Source organism: Odocoileus virginianus, chromosome 7 (assembly GCF_023699985.2).
Source record: "Odocoileus virginianus isolate 20LAN1187 ecotype Illinois chromosome 7, Ovbor_1.2, whole genome shotgun sequence".
Lineage (NCBI taxonomy): Eukaryota > Metazoa > Chordata > Mammalia > Artiodactyla > Cervidae > Odocoileus > Odocoileus virginianus.
Window position 1 is genome coordinate 68,097,273 of NC_069680.1, and position 19,737 is coordinate 68,117,009.

At 49.5% G+C, this 19,737-nt stretch overlaps 1 long non-coding RNA gene across 3 annotated transcripts in view; it reads right to left on the bottom strand.

Moving 5' to 3' along the window:
* The window catches only part of LOC139036074 (uncharacterized), a 345,733-nt gene that overhangs the window by 209,275 nt on the left and 116,721 nt on the right, over positions 1-19,737 (bottom strand). Inside the window, exon 4 of one of the 3 annotated variants that reach the window (XR_011488807.1) lies at positions 9,992-10,321. The exons of the other annotated variants lie outside the window; for them this stretch is intronic. This is a non-coding gene — a long non-coding RNA (uncharacterized lncRNA). Of the gene's footprint in view, positions 1-9,991; positions 10,322-19,737 lie in introns of those variants that run through there. 3 annotated transcript variants of the gene reach the window in all.

Here is a 19,737-nt window from a genome sequence, read left to right on the forward strand (position 1 = left end):
ATTTTAAAGAGGCTGTCACAAGAGTCTCCCAAATATTCTAAATATTCTGTTTCTCAATTATTCCCCGTTTACTCAAACGGGGAATTCTATCCACACATTCTATCCACACTCACAGTAAGTGACTTAAAAATAAACTGCCGTCATTCCCTTTCTCAAAAACCATCCCTGGGGACTTTCCTGGCAGTCCAGTGGTTAAGACTCTGTGCTTCCACTGTAAGCAGCAGGGATTCATTTCGGGTCAGGGAACTAAGATCCCACATGCTGCATGCTGTGGTCAAAAACAAATCACTACTGACCTCTATCAGGTTCAAGTCCAAACCCCTAGTGTCTGTCAAGGCTTCTCAGATTCTTCAACCTGCCCTCCTTTACCATCAGTCTTACCAGCAACTCTGCTCCCCAGGTGTGCTCTTGTCACCTATAACCACATGGACCCTCCTCCCAGGCCCCCGAGACCCAAGTTCTTCCTCTGACATCCCAAAACCTCTGTACATACTGTGTCCTCAAATGTTCATCCTTCAGGGATCCTTTCCCAAATGTCCCTATTCACTCATTCACAAATATTTGTTGTGGGTCCTTGGGCTCAGGTGTCAATGATACAGAAATCAATAGTGAGGGCAACACAGAGACACTGAGAGGTCATTTGGAAACCAGAAAATGTTACCAGCCCAGTGGGGCAGAAGTCCCCAATGCAGCTTCCAGCATGTGGCGGGCATTCCTCAGCGCTGGTAGAAAGAAGGGAGGCTCCAGGGACGGATGAGCAATTCACCCGGGACACAGGGAAGCTGGGAGGCCCTCCTGCTGGGAGCTGGTGAATGCAGCTGCAGGCTGATCCCATGTGGTGCCATGAGAAATGTCACCCCAACCTGGGCAACAGGTCTGGCTGCTGGTGCTGCCAAAGCCCAGGGGAGGATGGAGCCCTGCCCCGAAGCTGAGCCAGGTCAGGAGCTGGCCAAGGAGGTGGAGACATGGAGAGCCAGGGTTCCTGGGGGTCACTGAAGGAGGCAGGCTGGGTCTCACCCTGGGGAGACAGGAGGGACTCCTGCAGAGCTGCCGGTGGGGCGGCCGGGAGGCCAGTCCACTGCATCCTAAGGAGGCGGACGTGGAGCTCCCGGAGAGCCGAGCCTCCGCTCGGCCCCACATTGCTCACCCAGAGCTCTGGAGGCTCCTGGCATTCGGCGAGCACTCGCTGCAGACTTGCCAAACCACTGAGTGAGTTCATGAGTCCGCGAGCAAGGAAACACGTGAACCAAGGACGGCTGTGCAACACCTCCCCATGTGTTGAAGTAGCAGCACTTTTCTTCGGGGCCTCCCTCGGTTTCCCTTTAAAAGAGAAACCTCTCGAGTCTTGTTTCTGAAAATAGTGAGATGGAGGAAATGGAGCTCCCTGAAGAAACAAAGCAATCACTGTTTTCTCTCGGGCCTCTCAGAGTGCTACACAGACCCTCAGGGACATCCAAGCCTGGCACCCCGGGAGGCACTTGATAAAGAAAAGTCGAATGCCCTTAGTGGGGCCTTCAGCTCTGCAGGTGATGTTCTAAGAGCATGACCTCTCCGTCCACCCCACCTCGGGCCCCAGGTCACACTGCCCTCTTGGGACCCCCTCTAGCAAGCTTCTGGCTGAGGTGGCTGCCTTAGTTATGAAACACTTCTCCCAGTAGGAAAATAGCATTTTTAGAGAGACAGAAATCAGTAAAACGTAGCCACAGCCTAAGGCTCTGCCTGGTTGGATTCTAGTACTAGGGAATCTCATTTCTCTCCCCCATCCAAGGAGCTTGGCAACCTCCCACCAGGCAGAGTGCACAGCTGTCAGGAAAGGATGGATCCAGGAACCCAACGCGGGTCCAGGCAGAGATGAGGGAGGAATCAAGCCCAGCCTGGACCTCAGACCCTGGGAAAAGACTCCTGCTGAGCAGAGAGTAACCACAGTGCCCACAAGACCTACAGGGGGTCCACAGCGCAAGCAGGGAGGAGTGAGGCAGTGGGAAATACAGAGGGTGTAACCTGAGGAGAGCTGAGATGTTGGCTGAAGAGTCTGACTAAAATCAACAGGCATGAGGGCATCATGGAAGCCTCTGGAACAGGGGAAGTGCCAACCCAAGGTCAGACAGAAAAGCAGGGGCAAGACCAGAGCAGTAGAGAAGCTCGAGGCCTTGGGACCATCCAGGATGGAGGGTGCACTTGAGGCAGGAGAGCCGGGACCCTCCCCATCTGAAGGTCTAGAATTCCAGCAGGACTGTACAGACAAGGACTCCATTGCGTGTTTGGAGAAGAATCAGGAGGCAGTCCTCTTAGGTCTTCGCATTGTCTCCAGAAAAAAGGAAAAACACTGTACACAAAGAGCAAGCAAGCCATGCAGGAGGAGGGGCAGCCACAGCAAGGATTTGCCTTGATCACAGACAGTCTGGGTTGGAGCATGGCTGGCGTCCCATCATGACTGTGCTGTCGAGGATGGGGTTGGTCCGAAGTCCCAGTGTCAAGTGTGGTCTCATTTGATATCATACTATAATTCTGTAAGATGTAACCACCAGGGGAAGCCAGGAGAAGAGACCACTCTGTACTATCTTTGCAACTTTCTGTGAAACTAAAATTATTCCAAAATGAAAAGATACAAAACTTGGAGTCATGACATTGGTCTTCAGCCCCTGATGCCACCAACCTGATGATCCTTTGACAATGCCACCCAGCATCCAAGCAAAGACTTTGACCTGTTAGGACATTTTCAAGAAGAAACTGTGCCCAGACTCTGTCCCTCCTCCTTCCCACAGCGCTGCTCTGAGCCAGACTTGCATTTCCTCCACCTGGCCTCCTGACCCCTTCCTCTACCTCCTGTCTCCACCTTCCCCTCTAATATCCATCCCCTACATCACTATCAGAAGATCATCTCTGAATCTCAGCTCTACTTCTCACCCTTCAGGGAACCCTAATCCTTTGGGGTTGAAGTTAAGCTCCTCAGCAAGTTCTCTAAAGCCCATTACAATGTGATCTCCATCCACATACCTTTCCAGCTTCATCTCCCCACACAGGCTCCACCATCATCAAACCCCAGACCCCAGACACCAGTCTCAAGAGACCACCAGACCATCTTCAAACTCACCACTAATTTGCCCAGCCTCTTCCTTGCTTAGGTAGCTTCATCCACCTGGTAGTGTGTGTGTGTGTGTGTGTGTGTGTGTGTGTGTGTGTGTTAATTACTTCAGTTGTGTCTGACTCTTTGCAACCCTGTGAACCGTAGCCTGCCAGTCTCCTCTGTCCATGGGATTCTCCAGGCAAGAATACTGGAGTGGGTTGCCATGCCTTCCACGAGGGGATCTTCCCAACCCACGAATTAAATCCAAGTGTCTTATATCACCTGCACCGGTAGGCAGGTTCTTTACCACTAACACTACCTGGGAAGCCCCACCTGGTAGACCCCTTCCTATTCAACTCATTATATCAATCCTCCTCTTCCTGAATACTTAGCTCAAAACCCTTTACTACCTCAACACCCAACTCTCAGAATTCCCACAGCTCCTAAGAGGGCTCCTGGTCTTCTACCAGCGGTTGAATCCTTGCTACTGGGAGTGTCCTGGGGATGAGGCCCATGCCTGGCTCATGTTTGGTCCCTCTGGATGTCTTGCCCATTGAAGATGCTGGATGGATATTTCTGGAATGTACTTGTTGTTGAGGGAGACTCATTCCTCAGTACAGAGAATCAACATTTGGTTCCCAAAAGACCTGTGCAGCTGTTTTGAAAAGGAGTGGAAATTACTGACCTTCAAAGAAAATTTGAGCTGAGGGTGTGTCTGAAACAAAACAAAAAGGAGGTGGGAGCAGGGAGGGGACACAAAGACCTTCCAGCTTTGGTAGCACACCCGGGAGAACATCTTCCAGGGCCAGGAGGAGGTGGAGGTCAGGAGGGCTGGGAGCACAACCTCCATCCCTCCTCCTTGTGCTTTTCAGGATGCTGCAGGGTAGTTAGTCATGTTTTTCTCAGGACAGGAGCAGGAGCTGGCTTCCTCTGAGCAGGTTCTCCTGCAAAGGGAGCCCTGGGTCCCCGGAGGAAGGCAGAATGTGAGCAGGGCTCCATCAAGCCAGGCCAGCAAAATGGTGCGCGGCTGGCTGGCCGCATCGATCCACCATGGGTGGGAGGAGGGCTGGCGGGGCCAGGCCTGCTGTGCTCAGCGGGTATCTCATCTGCTCTCTCCTTGGCCGTGCAGCCTTGAGAGTCTGTTTGCAATTACAGCCTGTTTTGATTATTAGGTCAGAATATTCATCTCCATGGGCTTATGATAAAAGGCCAAAGCAAGACGGCATTTCTTATTTCAGACTAAATCTCCCTCTGTGTGTGTGTGTGTGTGTGTGTGTGTGTGTGTGTATAATTTTTGCCTTTTTCTTGTTAAACCAATGTATCCAATTCTTGACTCCAGGAAGGTGGTAGCTGCAAGAGGCACCCCAGAGGCTGTGCATGCAGTGGCCCTGCATGGTGGGAGTGGGAGGCTGGGGGCGCTCCCTTGGAGCCCCACCCCAGTGAGGAGGCCAGAGCTGATGGGGCTTGCAACTCATTCAGAAGGCAGCTGGCTGCCAAAAGCAGAGGCTAGTGTTGGGATAGTCCCAGCCCTAGAAGGGAGGTTGAAAATCAACTGTCCAACTTGAGGCCCATGCTTTGCTGCTTCTCCACATCCCTTCCAAGTAGTTAGGCAATTTCTACTCCCATTCCTCCAGGGATGGGGGACTCACTACCTTATTGGGGCACCTGTCTCATTGAACATCAACTCTAGAAAGGAGAACAGCTATTTTCTATAAGATCAATAAACCCTTGGCCTCTAAGTCTTCTCCAGGACAAATATTCCTCTTTCTTCAACACACTGAGGTTGATATGGCTTTGAGTCTCATTATAATCCTAAATAAATGCAACCTCCCCCTGTGGTGTGAACACCCAGAGCAAGCAGAGCTTCCACCTCCCTCCTTCCGAAAGAACTTCCTCTCTGTGCATGGAGCCTATGTGGTGTTTTTGGGCAGATATGGCTCTGGACCTTCTTCCAGAAGGTCTCAGAGGGCACAGGTATAATCACTGCTACTCCCTCCCCTGAAGCTCAGTCACCTGTCCTCCCCACCCAGGCACCTTAAGCTGAGCCCCAAGAGTCTTCATTCTGCGGCTTCGCAGAACCTCAGGAATCCTCAGGACAAAGAATAAAGGGGGCAGAGAAGAGAAAAAGAAGTCATTATCCTCTTGGTCCCAGAGTAGTCAGCATGCTTTCCCTGCCTCAAGGATGGGGTGGCCTGATTTCTGGAGGAGGAGAAAGACAGAAAGATGGCATAGTCTCCTGTGAAGCCCTTAAGAGCTTACAAACATCTTTTTCATCCATTTTAGTGTCACAACAACTGCGCGAAACAGACACTTGATTTATTTGTGTGATGACCATTTTACAAAACTGAGGTTCAGCAAGCCAGAGATTACCAAGCTAATGAAGGTTGGCACTGGAAGAAGAGGCAGAAACATTCTTCAAGACAGGGGCTTGTTGACAGTCAGATGGGCAGGCCCACAAAGTACTGGGTTTGTTTTAGATGTTGTGATAATCAAACATTATTAGTGCTCATCCAAACCCAATCTTTGGGACTGTGAGGGGGCACGGAACTGAGTTCATGTTTACAAAGACGTAAATACAAACCAGGTCCCTCCCTGGCAAATCAGGGCATATGGTCCTCCTACCACAGAGGTGTCCAGTTCCAGGTCCCCCAGCCACCCTCTTCTGCTCTACCACATTCACCTCAGAGAGCCCAGCAACACCCATTGTGTGCGTGTGTATGTTAGTTGCTTAGTCGTGTCCAACTCTTTGCAACCCCATAGACTGTAGCCCACCAGGCCCCTCCGTCCATGGGATTCTCCAGGCAAAAACACTGGAGTGGGTGGCCATTTCCTTCTCCAAAAGGAACTTTAGAAAGAAAAGTGAAGTCACTCAGTCGTGTCTGACTCCCTGCAACCCCATAGACTATAGCCTACCAGGCTCCTCCATCCATGGAAATTTCCAGGCAAGAATACTGGAGTGGGTTGCCATTTCCTTCTCTGGGCAACACCCATTATACAGTGGCATCTCTAAGGATGCCATAGAGTTCCTCCATCGTAACTCAGACCTTCCCATTAGGATGCAGATTGTTCTGCCCAATCACCCTCCTAACACCTCCTCCTGGATGACTCACAGGCCCAAAAATGCAGACTTGTGAGTGTTCTGGTTACAAGCAGGCATCTGATCTACCCCACAGCATGTACAAGGAATCATAATAAAGACCAGTTCTCAGCACAGACACAGCCTTGAGCTCAGCCTCACTCTTTGACACAGCAGTTCCGGCTGCACTCCTCCTTTCTGCCAGATTCATGGGATTTGTTCTCTAATCGGAGATGGATGCCCATTCCCTACTTAATTCTCCCCTTTCAACTTGATTCTGAATTTAGATCTCAGTTTCCCTGCCCTGACTTCTCTGAGGAGCCAAGCCTCTGTCTGACTCAGGACTTGGTTCAACTTAAACCAGCGCCAGCCCCCATCCTGGGCTCTATTCCATCACATTCACCCCACATTCACTGCTCACCAAACACAGACCTGGCCAAGTGAACCCACAGCCTCTCTCTCCCCAGAACTCATCTTCTTCCTGGATGCTGATGTTAGTAGAAGCCACCACTAGGTGTCCAGCCACCCAGGGGAGCCATGGTCTGCAAAACCATAGCCATGTTGTAGTGATTGACACCCATGTCCTCTTATGCCCCACAAGAAAAATCACACCCATGTCTAGGATCACCACTTTGTTCTTCACTGTCTCCCCTTTCCTCACCCAAGGTGCCTAAGCAGAGAGCTGGCCGGTTTCAGCTGTCAACCACTGTTTGCTGAAACAAAAGGCAGGATGAATCAATGAATGTCACAAAGCCAATAGAAGCCCAGTCGGGAAATTTGGCTTCATTCTGTTCCAGTTGTTCCGAAAGATTGGATTGATTTAATAGAAATGCTTCCTAACGCGTGAACAATTATTATTGTTTTAAATTAGCAGAAATAAAATTCCACCATCTTTCTCCCTGAAGCTACTTTCAGAGATGCCGAGCTATAAATTCGCAGTACCCGCGAGGAGCTAGACAAACATTCATAGGAGCTGCAAGGAAGTGCTGCAACTAAAAACATCTCCGATCCATATTTTTCCCTTAAGGGAAGGAGAGAGAGCTAAAGAGATAGGAGGAATTTTTTTTTCTTTTCCTTTTGAAAGGGAAATCTTATAACTCTCTCCTGCCCTTCTTTCTGGCTTCATGAGAGATGCCTGAGGTTGAACGTGCTTGGCTGACTGAAAAAGGAAAACACGAAATAAATTTAACTAAGTGAGGCAGCTCGTGGGTTTCATGGCAAAAGCTGACAGCATTATGTAGTCTCACACCCACATCGCCCCATCCCTTCCCTTCCTCCATGCCATGCGCACGCTTACTCTTCAGGCTTTGGTTCAAACTGCAAGACTGGGCTGAGAGTCCAGGTGACCAGAAATTGAGGCTTAGCCCCGGCTCTGCCCCACCCACTGTGTGAGCTCGTTCCCTCTCTGAGCCTAGGTTCCCCCATCTGTCCATGAGTCATGGCTGTGAGTTTCCCAGCAGATAGTGAGTGGTGCTGGTTGATTTTTCTCCCTCTCTTGTGAGACCAAGTCATAGAGGGCCTTCTCTCACCCTATACTCAGCACTCCTGGAGAAAGCAGAGCAAAGCATGCACAACAGTCCCCCAGCCAGCCTGGTGTCATAATCCCCTGGAAGGGCTCATGTACAAATGCATCCCAGGACCCCAGGGCAGATGAGCAAGTGGAACTGTGCAGCTTGTTCTGATGTGCTGCCCAGTCTAGAACCATGAAGAATGCTGGGACCAGCTTTTGCTGCAGCTGTGCCATTGCTCCAAGTCCCCCTCCCTGCAGAGCACCCTTCTCTGCTCCGGGATGACTGAGCACAATCGCTTATGGATCCATCAGATTGTTTTGACTCCTCCCCACATTTCAGGGCCTGAGCCACATACTAGCACAACAAAGACAAAGAAGACACGCCCCTGAGTGTGAGGAGCAAGAGGCAGACTTGGGCACACAGCTGGGCCCCTCGAATGCAGTGTGACAAGAACCAGTGTGGAGTCAGGTCAAGGTGGGAGCACAGAGGGAGGATTTCCAGTGGAGGTGTCCAGCAGTGTGATGTTGAGCAAGACACTAACCTCCGAAGCTTCAATCTCCCTGTGTACAAAGTGGGAATAAAAAGAATGTGCTCCTCTTAGAGTGACTGGGATAAAGAGCTGTGGTCAAATGGATGTAAATGTGCCTGGCACAGTTTCTGATATACAATTGTCTTGGGAATATGGCCAGTGAATCTAGATTTGTTTACCAACTCCCAACTCCTACATCCAGGAGTCACCAAGTGGGCATGGTGCATATACGTATATACACACAGGCACACACATGCACACAGGCCCCAACTCCAGCTTCAGCAGGGTCACGCCTGATAAAGATTTTTCTCTGCAAACGTTCCCAGTTCATGGACCTGTCTCTGCGCTGTTCCCCCCACCCTGGCCCCCACCACACCCTTCCTCCCTGGCCGTCCTGTTGGAAACTCTTGCTCGGCCTGGGGGGAGTGGGCCACACGTGCAATGAGCTTAAATAAGCAGGCCAGTGTTGTTTGTGGTTTTATAATCAAGTTTCCTCGGGAACGGAGGGCTGAGGGGTGAGAAAGGGGTGGGAGCAGGGGAAGGGAGGGGACTGCTGTGGGGGAGATGGATCTTGGGCACCAGCCAGCTCGGGGGTGTGCCCCAAGCCTCCACTGAAACCACGTGTGGAACACAGGAAGAGGTACAGGATTGCTCAGCCAAGGAAGAGTCCTTCCAAGGACTGCCGGGCCACCTTGCAGGTAAGAGCGAGGTGGGGCCCAGCCAGCCCCATGGCCTCCTGCCTTCTTGCCCTCGCTGGAGGCCCAGCAGCAAGCCCCCTGAGGCCACTCCTGCTGTTGTGGTCCCTACCCACTGTGGGGAGGCGGCTCAGCCACCCAGGACTGGTCCAGACTGGCCAAATCCTGCTGTCCTCCCACCCTGCTCAGTCCAGTCAGGCCCAACATCTTCCATGGCCCCAAAGGCCATTAACAGCAGATGATTATGCATGACATAATTTTTCTGAACATTTGGAAGTTGTGGGAAGTGAGTATAACACAGAGCATGTGCTAAGTTGCTTCAGTTGTGTCTCTTTGCGACCTCATGGACTGTAGTCTGCCAGGGTCCTCCGTCCATGGGAGTCTCCAGGCAAGAGTCCTGGAGTGGGCTGCCTTTTCCCTCTCCAAGTGCAGAGCATGACGGGAAACAAAATGGATAATCTGACAGGTAGCAGGAGACTGACTCCCAGGCCCTTCTTCCCCTCTCAGAAGAGGGTCCGTCCACCTTCCCTGTTCTTGGAATCCCTACAGCCCCAGTCCTCAGTTTCCAGGGGTGAGAGTTCTAACTACAGAGAGGAAAGGAAGAGGATGGGAGGGAGAGAGAAAAGGAGGGTAATCAGAAGCCATTATCTGCGTTCCACTGCACCCAATCTTTTCCCAGAAACCCAGGGAGCAAATAACCTCTCGACAGGTGAGGAGTGTGAGGCTCTGAGAGGTAAAAGGGGTTGCCCACAGGTCTAGATTTAGGAGATGGTGGGGTTGGCTTTCCACCCACTTAGCCAGCCATTCATTCAACACCTTGGATTGGCCTGCTCAGAAGCAAGAGCTTGGGAAGCCCCGAGTCACTTCACAGCCAAGCAGGAGAAGCTTGGGAGTTGGAGCAGGGTGCTGGTGGGGAGGGCGCCCAAGGAGCCAGCAGGGGCCTGGGCCCCGGATCATTCCCTCTCCAGCTGGTTCTGACCGACTGAGCCGTCTCGGGGCGCCCCGAGCCATGGGCACGGTAAGCTCAGGGAGTTTAACAAATGTTTATAAAACCTTTTCATATGCAGTTAATGATCCTTATTAGGACCTGAGAAAGCAGTCGCTCATGCCACATCCCAGCTTTAAGGAGCGTTTTATTATTACATGCCACTCCGCAAATTAATGAGAGAAGCCGTGGCCCATTTGTCAGCGGGGCCAACGCCCGGGGATGCTGGCAAAGAGGGCTTTGTCCCAGAGCTGCCCGGGCCCCATTCCTTGCTCCACCTGCCCTCCCCACTTCCCCCAGACGCCCACCACTGTCGAGTTGCCAGCCCACCAGCTGCCACCGCTGAAAAGGGCCCACCTTGAGGCTTCTGTGACATCAGATCCCTTTGCCCAGGCCTGAGCCACTGCAGGTCCCGGCTGTCTCTTCCCTGAGGCGCTGGGATCAGGTCCTTCCACATTCTGCAGGGACAGAAGAATAAGAAATACAAATGCCTGGGCCCCTGCCCCTAAATCTGAATTCCTAACCAGGTGCCCAGCTGGTCTGAAGACCAACACCTGGGAACCACCAGGGCCGGAGACATGAGCTCAGATGTCTGCGTGAGAATCCTGGCCCTGGCCCAATGCTGTGGCCTTGGACCACGAGCTCTGCAGTTTCTCTCGGTGTCCCCAAGTGGAAAATGGGGATGTCATATCTATTGCAAAATGGTTTTTGTAAAAATGATGTCATCCTGTGTGACCAATGTGTGTTTTGTCTTGAAACTGCTCTGCTGTTTGAATCACAGAATCATAGTGTTTAGAGCAGGAAACCACCAAGGTCAGGGTGAAAAACAGCTGATGGAACTGGGCGGAAGGGACTGGATGCATGAAATGCTCACAAATTGGCTGATTTTATCTTACGTGAATTTTACCTCAATACAAAACAATAAATCGATCTCCTTTTCATCTTAAATGTGTTATGTCTAGCAGTGTCCGAGGCTGCTTCCCTCTGTTCACTGAGCACCTACTCACATTTCAGGGTTCCAATGAGAAATCATTTCCTCCAGGGCTCCTCTGCTGACCTCTCAAGGAGGTGTCCCCTAATACCATGTCCTCCCCTTACCCCCAGGAGGGGACACTATCAGATGTTCAGGCCCCACCTGCTGGTACCACAATAAAATATGGGGAAGGGGGTGGTTCCCAATCACAGACACCCCTCACTGGGCACACAGCAAGCACTCAGTTTAGTTGGAGCCCAGTATTCACAATAGATGGGTTCCAGGATCCCGCACAGATACCAAACTCCATGCATGCTTAAGTGCCTTATATAAAAGGGTGAAATATTTGCATTTAACCTACACGCATCATCTCATACACTATAAATCATCTCTAGATTATGTATAAGACCTAATACAATGTATGTTGTGTGTTCAGTCGCTCAGTTGTGTCTGACTGTTTATGAGCCCATGGACAGTAGCCTGCCAGGTTCCTCTGTCCATGGAATTTCCCAGCAAGAATACTGGAGTGTGTTGCCGTGCCCTCCTTCAGGGGATCTTCCCAACCCAGGGATTGAACCCTTGTCTCCCTCATCTCCTGCATTGCAGGAAGATTCTTTACCACTGAGCCACCGGAGAATCCAATGCAAGTGCCCTGTAAATAATTATAAACAAATGTAAATGCTACATAAATTGTCACTGGAGTGCAGCAAATCAAGTTCAGTTTTTTGGAATTTTCTGAAAATTTTTTCCCCAAATATTGTCCATCTATGGATGTAGAGTCTGTGGGTGTGGAACCCGTGGATATGGAGGGCTAACTATATTTACTAGTAGAATGGCAGCTCTGACTCTAACCCAGCCCTGACTTTACAGACAAAGTTGATGTAGCCCAGCGGAGGACCAGGCCTAGCCCCAGGTCACACAGTCGCTTAGTCGGTGGAGGAGAAGGAAGCCAGGCCTCCCTGTCCCTGAAAGAGTCCCAGCACCATCCCCATCCTGGTCACCAGCTCCCGTGGGCGGGAAGCACAACCCAAGCATGTGAGCTTCTCCTTCCAGCCATTAGCTCATCCGGCCATGGCCTGTGTGCTAGGCCCCTCTGTCTGCCTTTCCTGTTTCCCCAGGCCACGGCTGTTTACGTTGTCAAGGGCTTATCACAAACAGGCAGGCAAAAACCCGTATCCAAGGGAACCTTGTCCCCGGATCCTCCTACCAGCACAAGGTGTGGGCCACAGGGACCTGCAACTTCCATATGGTCCTGATGGAAATGGCTCACACACAGGGCCTCAGTTTCCCCACCTCTAATGTAACAGGTGACAGCAACATACTGATTTAACACCACTTGGAGTGATATGGCTGAGAGCTGAGCCACCTGGGTCTGGTCCCAGTTCTGCTCCTTATTGTGGGACCCTGACCATCAAGGCATGCCTGGCTTCTTCTCTATAAAATGGCTATCATTCTTGTACTTACTTTTCAAGTGTATAGTACCATGCATGTATTTAGAATCATGCCTCATGTCTATAGAATGTAAGCACTTAGGGATGCAAGTTTTGATTTTTATAAGTCCTTTCCCTGCCCATCACGACCTTGTATCTGGTTGCCCTTCCCTTACAATGTGGAGTGTAGTAGCCCATCATAGTGCTTCTCACTGAGTGACCATCAGCCCCTGGCAGGCACAGGTCACCAGAACATACACAGGCCCATGCAGGGAAATCCTGGATACAAGCCCTGGTTCTGACATCTTTGAACTTGGATGCACCATGAAAACCACAAAGAGAGTTTACAGAGGAAGATCAAGGTCTGACGATCAGATCCTCAGGGAAGGCTGAAGCTGCCTTCACTCACCCAGCGATGTAGGGGAGGTCTGGGGATAACCCAGGCCTGGGGCAGGGAGCGGGGACTAGACTCTGCCTGGGTGGTCAGACAACTCTGCCCTTGTTGGGCCTCTGTTTCCCCAGCTATAAAATGGGTACATTAATCCCTGTCCTGCCTAGTCCTCAGAAAGGACACAGTGAACGGGGAGGGAGGCTGTGAGCTGCCCCTTCCGGCAGGTGGATAGGACAAGGCACCTGCCAGTTACTAGATGTCATTTCCAGACAGCCAGAGCAGCATCTCCAGGTATGGCCTCTCCCTAGGACCCCAACTTGAGTCACCTGATGGGCAACTCCACTTGGCTGTCTCAGAGGCATCTCGAGATCAATGGAGCCAAAACAAAACTCTCTATTCCTGCTCCAACCTCCAAATCTGCTCCTCTCAGTGACCATGACTCCCACCATCCACCGGAGGTTCAAGGTCACAAACTTGCCCTTTCACTCTTCTCCTACATCCACCCTTTCAGCAAAGCCTATGAACTCTGCCTTGAAACACACCCCAGAGCTACCTCTCTCCATCGCCACTGCCAACCACCAGAGTCAGCTGCAGCCACTTCGACCGGGACTGTACAAGAGCCTCCTGACTTCTTTTCCGACTCCAGCCCTCAGGCCCCTACTTTAATTCATTTAGAAGTAACTGATCACATCATTTCTCTGCTTAAAAACCCTCTTAAGTCTCCTCATCTGGTTGAAATAAAGCACAAACCTCTTACCTACCCCACAGGCAATCTTATGACTGCTCTTATCTCTTGCTTCTCTCTTCAGTCTTGTCCCAGACACATAGGACATTCTCCTTGCCTGGAGCAAGCCAGTTCTCTCCTTCCTGCATGTTCTTCCCATGGTCTTCCAATAGCTCTTCCTTCTTATCATTCAAATCTCAGAGAGGAGTCCTCACCGCCCAAGTAAGTACCCCATCTGGGACTCAATAGCCCATCGGACTCTTGCCAAAAAATAGACATTTTTCCTATCTGTTTGTTTTGTTGTCTCTGTTGTTCCCCACAAGACTGAGGGCAAGAAACACCCTTCTGGCTCCCTAGCATAGGCCTGACACAGTAGGTGCTCAGTAAATATTTGCTGACTGAATGAATGAAGAGATGAATGGGTATATGAGATAAAGCCTCAAAAATTCCATGCTGCATGCAAAGGTTTACCAGACAAAGGGACCTAAGGCCTTAAGTGAAGAAACTATTTAAATGGAGGCATCTCCTAGGCAAGGAAACAGGAATCATTGGCATTGGATGCCAAGTCTCAGCTGTGCAGTTTCTTCCACTATAAAAGTCCTGCTCCCTCTTCACCTGACTGTGAAACTTCTTATCATTCAATGTTTGACTCCTATCACTTGTCAATAAGTCAAGCCTTTCCTGACCCTCTCCCCCATCATCAGACTTTTCAGTCTTCCTTCGCATTTCTGTAGACTCCCTCCCACCTGTAGCCTGGTTCTAGATCTGGACTGTCTTTGAACCCTGGAGCTGAGTTCGAGGCTGAGCCACATCTGGGTACCCACCCCAGAGCCTGGCACTTGGTACAGGGTTGGCACTCAGTAGAGCTTTGCCCATTATCAACGCAGTCAGTCAGCTGGACTTTGCCAGGCTCTGGGGAAATGGTAATGTGAAGATGAGCTCTCTGCCCTCTGGACTGTGCTTGCAATCTAAAAGAGAGACCAAGATGAGCATACGACAAGCTAATAATTGCTTTAATAGATATAGACATAAAAAGTGCAACAGGATCATAAGGACCATAAGCAAAAATAAATCAAGTTATAAAATGACACCTGCAGTGGGACATCATTTCCATAGAGCTTTAAAACCCGAAAAACCAAACTTTGCATTGTTTCTGAACACATACATAAATACATGGTAAGAAAAAAATTAAAACATGCATGAGAATGAGAAACACCATCTTTGGGGAGATAAGAAGACAGAATTGTGGAGGTTCACATATACACCTTTAACCATTTCTATAGTATTTTGATTAATAAGAAAAAATTTAAGTACATATTGCATAATATTAAGATATATTGAGGTGGGTATTCCTTGTTGTTATAATATGCTGGTAGAGTCAAAGGGTTTGAAAAATTTCCAAGATCATTTTATATTAAATGCAGTGTTATTAAAGAAAAGCATCTACTCTATTGAATGAGTGCCTGATGGGTAGGTAGATAAGTCAGGGAAGAATGAATAGATGATGGTGGAGGATGGATGGCTGTGTGGATGGAAGGATGCATAGATGGGTGGCCAGTGGGTGGTTGGAAAGGAAAATGGATGGGGGGATTGATGAGTGGTTGGATCAAATGAATGGATGAATGAAACACTGCTAGAACTTCTCAAATTTTACCCTGTTCCCTCCTCATTCATTCCACTTGACTACACATCAAGCCACATGCTAGTCCTTGACTATGGTGGATATAGGATACTGACAAGTCACTTTCCCACAGGATCGCAAAGCTGGGGCGGAGAGTCAGCTCTCTCCAATGTGGAGAGAGTACATAGTGCTGCAGATAGTGGTCATGAGTGTGTGTCCACTATGCTGAAGGGACAAAGTGAAAGGAAGATAAACTCCCAGAATTTGTCCTTGCACAGTGGAAGCAGGATTTCTGCTGTGTCCTTGCAGCATAGATGGGTTTCATGGCCCCTGTACCTGGGCAGGGAGGGAGGTGGGAAGCCCGCATGAATGCCTACACTTTGACCCTGATGCAGCACGTTTTTATCTCACCAAACAGCTACCCAACAAGAATCTTTATTGCTCGGCACAGTCTCCCAGCTAACTAGGAGAGCATTTTTCTAATTACATTTCCCTTGAAATACACCCGGGTTTGAGTTAACACCTCTTCAGTCTGCCAAAGACTAAGTCATTTTAAAATTAGTTCTGGAGGTTTTGCAAAAAACCCCACCGGGATACAGCATTCCTTTCCCACCAAGCTGCAGGTCGAAAACTCTCCCTAGCTGCCAAGAGCAATTTTCCTTGGAGACTACGAGGCAAGCGCCCAGGGAAGGACCTGCATCCTGGCCCGCCAGGCTCTCAGATCTGTTGAATGGCCTTCACAAAGCTGCCGGATCGATAGAATCATAAATGCATTTTGCCCTAAGCAGTCTCACTGATACTTTTTAAAAACCATAAGGATGGGAGGGAAATGTGATCCATATGGTTTTGAATCATTAACACTTAAAATCGTCAAAATAGAGATTTTTTTCTTCCTGGAGAAATTTCATAGCCAAGGCGCCTTTAGTGGCTCTTTAATAAACTGTTTCGAATTCTGTTGTTCCCCCTCAAAACACACACGTACAAGCCCACATATGCTACACATGTATGCACAGCCCACTGACTCTGAGAGGGCATCAGTGGAAACACAGCCCATTACACACCATATATTTCCAAGACAGCGTGGGTTAGTGGCCACTGAGAGACCTTTTGAACACTGGGTGGTCAACAAAGTTGACTTGGTTCAGTTATTCAGGGTAAAGAGTTCCATACAGCTGTGGAGCTCATCTGGACAAGCCCCTTAATGGGAGAGATGAGAAAGCTGAGACTCAAAGAAGGCCCAGATTCTTTATGATTTAGTAGAAGTCATAGAGGAGTACTTCTGGATAAGGATGATGCAGCAGGGTGCCTGTGGCTGATCCCATGTAACTCAATGGCAGGGTAGGGATATGGGCAAGAAAGAGAGGTTAGGGACTGATCACGGCACACATCCCATGGCTCCCCAAAGTCTAAACACATTGATCTTCTGGCCTAGCCTGGAAGTCAAGGTTGTGGATGAGGGCACCATCTTTTCTACGAAACACAAGTCAGAGTCTAACTCTAGAAGCAACAGAAGGGATGGTTTAGAAACATAGGGTGATTAGTTAAAGCTCTTGGGAGAAATGAGGATGGCATGGGCTTGAGGATAGAATGGAGGAGGGAGCAAATCAAAAAGATATTATAGAGAGAAATTTGATAGGATTTGAGACCAAAGGAGTATAATCAGTGATGGAGAATATGAAAGTGCTATCAGTTTTCCATGGCTATTCTAACAGAATGCCACAAACTTATTGAGAAAACACATACATTTATTCTCTTACAGTTCTGAAGGCCATAAATCCAAAATGAATCTCACAGGGCTAAACTCAAGGTATCAGCAGGACTAGTCATTCCAGAGGCTCCAGAGGAAAAATCATTTCTGGCCTCTTCCAGTTTCTGGCTTCCTCACCTCTTCCAGGGACTGTCAGCAATCTTTGGCCTGTGGCCACATCACTCCAACCTATTGCTTCCACTGTCACATTGCCTACTACTCATTCTGAGCCTCCTGTCTCCCTCCTGTTTCCCTCCTGTCAGGTCTGTTGTGATTATACCAGGCTCTCCCAGATAATCCAGAATAATCTTCCCATCTCAAAATCCTCAACTTAATCACATCTGCAAAGGAATTAGGATGTCAACATCTTGGGGCAGGAAGCCACCTCAAGAATGAAACCCAGATTTCTGATGCTGGCAACTGAGTGGAGTTTTTAACCAAGAATGAAGGACAGTTCTAGAGAAGATGATGAGCTTGGAACTTCCTTGTGGTCCAGTGGCTAAGACTCTGAGCTCCCAATGCCTAGGGTTCAACCCCTGGTCAGGGAACTAAATCTCACATGCTGCAACTACAGATCAAAGATCTCTTGAGCTGCAACTAAGAACTGGCTCAGCCAAAGAAATAAATATCTTTAAAAATGAAAAAAAAAATGATCAACTTGATGTAGGAGGGCTGGTTCTAATTAGAACTTGGTAGATATCCAGGAAGGGCGTCCTGATAGGTAATAATGATCTATGGAGATTCAGAGCAGAGGATGGGTAATCTAAGAGTGTCACTTTCAAGTCTTCAACAGCATGGCCACAGCTGTATCCCTAGGAATAAAGGAAGTTTTCTTATTCCTCACTCATTTCCTAGGCAAAAAGTGCTGAGACTAAAAACAGAAAGCAGGGGAGGAACCAGTTTGGGACATTAGACAGAAGAGGAAGCCTTGCTGGGAACTGCAGAGGGATCAGACTGTTGATTCAAGAAAGGGGAGTGGGGGACTTGCTCAGGGCTTAAGACCTTGCCTTCCAATGCAGGGGATGTGGGTTCCATCCCTGGTCAGGGAGCTGAGATCCCACATGTCTGGCAGCCAAAAATCCAAACCAAAACTAAACCAAAAAAACAGAAGCAATGTTACAAGAAATTCAATAAAGACTTTAAAAAGACAAAATGGAAGTGGGCTATATGATAAGGTGGGGTGGTGTGGGGATCACAGTGTCAGATACAGAACAAAGACCTCCAAATACAGAACAAATAAGGTAGGACTAGGTTTTGACACCTCATTGGTGACCTCAAAGACATTGGAGCAGAAACAAGTGGTCAGATTTGAGAGGTCTAAAGTATGGCGGCCACACATTTTGTGGAAGAGTGGAAACAGTGAGAGAGTTGAGATGGCAGGCTCAGGGACTGAGCTGAATTGTATGTAGAGGGTGGGCTTCCCAGGTGGCTCAGTGGTAAAGAATCCACCTGCCAACGCAGAGTGAAAGACGGAGGGGAGGACGGGGCAGGAGCTGAGAGCAGCCACACAGGAGCCGGAACAAGTCCCTCCCAGTCCCACCCACACCACCCCCCAACCCGGTCCTCCAGGAACCTCAGCCTAGTCCTCCCTCCCACGTTCCCCAAACCAGAATTCAGTTCTCTGCGCAACCTTGGCCAACTGACTCCCTGTCTCTAGGCCTCCTGGTGAAATGAGAGACTTGGAGGCAGTGACCGCCAAAGGCTTTTCAGCCCTCTCGGCCTCCAAAGCACAGCCTTGGACGTGGAAGGGCTGTCTGAACTTCTGCAGAGGCCCCCGCCTCTTTGGAGTCAGGCCCAGGCCTCTGTCATTGCGTAAACATGATGCAGCCCTGTTTGGTGCCACATAGCTGTGGTTTTCTGTTTTCCCCAGCAGTAGCTACAAGGCTGGGCTGCAGTTGAGACAGCCCAACAGGAGGGAGAGGGTGGGGAGGAGGGCAGGAGAGAGAGCGCTTCTCTGTGCAGCCTCCTCTGCTTGGCTGGAAAGTTTGCAGAAAGGAAAAAAACATGCATGCGTTAGACCTTTCCTCCACCTCCCAGCACCAATTCCAAAGAAAATGGGTCCTTTCTAGTGCCTTTCTTAACAGAAAATACATTCTCCAGGTCAAACCCCTCTGCTTTGGAGCAAATACTCTCACACGGCCTTGTGAACATGACCTTGAGCAGGTCATGAGTGAACGAGCAAGGCCCAGGGGGTCAGAGTGGGTGGGAGTAGAACAGAAGGTACCACAGACCCGGACAGGCAGTCCACCCTGGGGCCAGGTGGACAGTAGGTCCAGATAATGGGTGTTTCTTAAGCCAAGGAGAACTGAATCCAGGCAGAATACAAGTTCATCCTTGAAGAGAACAAATGGCAATGTAGGGCGTGGTTGGTGTGATCCGTGCCCCACCTGGACCCATTGCCGGCCCACAGCTCCATCCCCTAGCTGTTGGGCAAGGGGTGGGGTGATGGTGGGTTACTAACAGCACACACTGTACCCTTCCCCACAGAACTGCCCTTGGCTGATAGGAGCCATCTCTCCAGACGATGCAGGAATTTCTTGGGCTTCCCAGGTGGCACTAGTGGTAAAAAAAAAAAAAAAAAAATCCATCTGCCAATGCAGGAGGTGCAAGAGATACAGGTTCAATCCCCAGGTTGAGAAGATACCGTGGAAGAGGAAATGGCAACCCACTCCAGTATTCTTGCATGGAGAATCCCATGGACAGAGGAGCCTGGTGGGCTACAGTCCATGGGGTCGAAAAAGGTCAGATAGGACTGAATGACTGAGCACTCGATCCTTGACTTACAGATGCCAGAGTTTAAATCTCAGCTCCTGATTCATGTTGTCACGTGGCAAAAACCAACACAACATTGTAAAGCAATTCTCTTCCAATTAAAAAAAAAATTGCTTTAAAAATAAATAAATCCCAGCCCCTTTGCTTCAAGTTGGGACAAATCTTTGGTGCAATTCATACTCTAGAATTTCCAGTGGGATCAGGGTAAGAGACCGT